At 36.7% G+C, this 3,369-nt stretch overlaps 1 pseudogene across 1 annotated transcript; it reads left to right on the plus strand.

The window, feature by feature from the left end:
* Positions 1 to 1,058: 1,058 nt before the first annotated feature.
* On the plus strand, positions 1,059 to 1,606 carry LOC307112537 (large ribosomal subunit protein uL22-like; annotated as a pseudogene). The gene has a single exon. The product of its transcript is annotated as a large ribosomal subunit protein uL22-like (transcript).
* Positions 1,607 to 3,369: the final 1,763 nt, after the last annotated feature.

The raw sequence follows: 3,369 nt of genomic DNA on the forward strand, positions 1-3,369 counted from the left end.
AGCATGGTACTGGCATAAAAAAACAGACACTTAGATCAAAGGAACAGAATAGAAAGCCCAGAAATAAACCCATGCCTATATTGTCAATTAATCTATGACAAAGGAGGCAAAAATATACAATGTGGTAAAGACAGTCTCGTCAATAAATGATGATGGAAAAACTGGACAGATACATGCAAAAGAATGAAATTAGACCATTTTCTTACACTCTATATAAGAATAAAATAAAAATGGATTAAAAACTCAAATCTAAGACCTGAAACCTTAAAACTCCTAGAAACAAACATAGGCAGTAAACTATATACCATGGCCCTTAGTAATTATTTTTTGTCTCCTTGAGCAAGGAAAACCAAAACAACAAATAGGATTACATCAAACTCAAAGTTTTAGCATAACACCCTAGCTGGTTTGGCTCCCTGTTTTGATTTCAGTCAAGGGCACATACCTTGAATGTAGGCTCAATCCTCGGCCCTAGTTGGGATGCATGCAGGAGGCGACCAATTGATGTGTCTCTCTCACACTGATGTTTCTCTCTCTGTGTCTCTCCCCCTTCCTTCCACTCTCTCTAAAAAGCAATGGAAAAAATATCATCCAGTGGGGATTAACAAAAAAATGTTTGAGCACAGCAAAAGAATCCATAAAAAAAAATAATGAAAACAACCTTCTGAATAGAAGATATCTGCCAATGATACATCTGATAAGGGGTTAATGTCCAAAACTTAAAACTCCAATTAAAAAATGGGCAGAGGGCCTGAATATACATTTCTCTAAAAAGGACATACAGATGGCCAATACACATATGAAAAGATGCTTAACACTGCTAATCAGATAAATGCAAATTAAATCCACAATGAGATATCACGTCAGAATGTCAATAATCAATGTATCAACAAGAACAAGTGTTGGCAAGGATGTAGAGAAAAGGGAACCCTCATGCACTATGGTGGGATTACAAATTAGTGTAGCCACTATGGAAAACAGTATGAAGATTCTAAAAAAAATAAAAAATTAAAAAAAAAATAGCTCTTCCTGAAAACAGCCTGTGGTTACTTCTGAAAATGATCCACTATTCACTTGACCAGAATATCCCCCAAATTCATGCAAATCAAGAAGTTTAAATCTTCGTGTTCACTTTAAGAACACTCATGAAACTGCCCAGGCCATCAAGGGTATGCATATCTGAAAATCCATCAAGTTTCTGAAGGATGTCACTTTACAGAAGCAATGTGTGCCATTCTGCCATTACAATGGTGGAATTGGTAGGTGTCCCAAGATCAAATAGTGGGGCTGGAACAAAGAGTCGGCCCAAAGAGAGTGCTGAATTTTTGCTGCACTTGCTTAAAAATGTGGAATAATGCTTAACGAAATGGTTTAGATGTATATTCTGTGGTCATTGAGCACATCCAGGAGTTAAAAAAAAACGCCCAAGATCCAGCACAGAAGTTACAGAGCTCATGGGTGGAATAACCCATACATGAGCTCTCCCTGCCACACTAAGATGATCCTTACTGACAAAGAGCAGATGGTTCCTAAACCAGAAGAAGAGGTTGCACAAAAGAAAACAATATCTCAGAAGAAATTTAAGAAATCAAAAATTTGGGAGTAAATTCAGCATAAAATAAATGCTGATAAAAGTTTTTAAAAATTAAATTTATGACTCAGCAGTAAATCCAAAACACTAATTTGAAAATATATATGTGTCCTTATGTTCATTGAGACATTATTTACAATAGCCAAGACACAGAAGCAAACTAAGTATTCATAAATAAACAATTGGATAAAGTAGTACCTATATTCAATGGAATATTACTCAGCCATAAAAAAGAATAAAATATTGCCATTTGTGACAACATGGATGGGCCTAGAGCATATTATGCTAAAAGAAATGTCAGACAAAGAAAGACAAATACTATATGATTTCACCTATATGTGGAATATAAAAAAACAAAATAAACAAACATAAACAAATTCATAGATACACAGAACGAACTTATGGTTGCCAGATAGGAGGGGAGTGGGTGAAAAAGGTGAAGAGATTAAGAAATACAAATTGGCATTTACAGAATAGTCTTGCGGATGTAAAGTACAGCATAGAGAATATACTCAGTAATATTATAATAGCTGTGTATGGTGGCAAGTGGTTCCTAGACTTATCAGGAGGTCACTTCGTAAGTTATATAAATGTCTAACCACTATGCCACACCTGAACCTAATATAATATTTAATATCACCTGTAATTTAAAAATTTTTAAATAGAATAAAGTAAAGATTTTTAAAAATAAGCAGCTGTGCCAGAATGAACCCCACGCCAGTCAGTGCTCTTTACTCGCGCCTTCGTGCAGCTTTAGGAGCATTGAAATCAGTTATGAAACTTCTCACTTTGGTTCTTACTGACTTAGAGGACATCGGAGACCATACATTCCACAGAAAATAAGGGATCTAGAAATAATCCCTTATTTCTAATAATGTCAGGAAGTGAAAATGCTCTCTAGATTTCTTGCTCTCTCCATATGTGAAAGGTTGATACAGAAGATTAATGTGCCGGATTACTGCAAGCTTCACTGGCAAGAGCAAACAGGTTTAAAGGGTTGTATACACTCAAAATACCAATAGCATAGCAAAGCAGTTGAAAATACATATCAATGTCCTGGCACCAACAAAGGAATTTCAGCTTACTTCACTTAAATTCAGTGAAGGGCGAGAGATATTGGCTCGCTGTTTCTAATAAAGGAACTGTTTACCTTGGCAAACTCTGGAGAAGAACTTGCTTTCTGAAGCACAATGTCATTTGTTAAAAAAAAAAGCACTCTCCCTGCATAATAAGGGTATTTGCACTACTTCAAGTGTTTATGATCTTAGAAAACAAAATGTATTTTGAAAAGTTTTTAGGCTTAAAGTTAGAATTAAACGAATCCGTGGACAAAGAACTTGCTCTTGGCAGTTCTTTGTGAAGAAGCCACATTTTGCTGTCTGCAGCTCTCCAGTTTACCTACTGCCCCTGCCTCCAGGTGTGTTCCTGGGACTTAGGGACTAGTCCAAGGATGTTCACGATCTTTCCACAACTATTAACAGTGCCTCCCTGGAGAGTCTAATGTTGTACAACCTGAGATTCACTTTTCTCCCTTAAGTAGACCGGACGTGTTTTTTATAGGGGATAGGTGTGAACCAGAAGAGTGGAAGATACTGCTAAATATCTCCCCAATAACCATTCATCCTTTCTACATTCCTGAAATATAGCGCCCCTGCTCAGCTAGAGATTGTATTGCACATCTTTCCTTGTACCTGACCATGGCCGTGCAACTGACCGAAGTACTGGCCTGTAGGATGTAAGCAGGAGAGTTGCATTTAACGTCTTAAAACTTCTTCACA

This window comes from Cnephaeus nilssonii (genome assembly GCF_951640355.1).
Source record: "Cnephaeus nilssonii genome assembly, chromosome: 16".
NCBI classification, from domain to species: Eukaryota; Metazoa; Chordata; class Mammalia; order Chiroptera; family Vespertilionidae; genus Cnephaeus; species Cnephaeus nilssonii.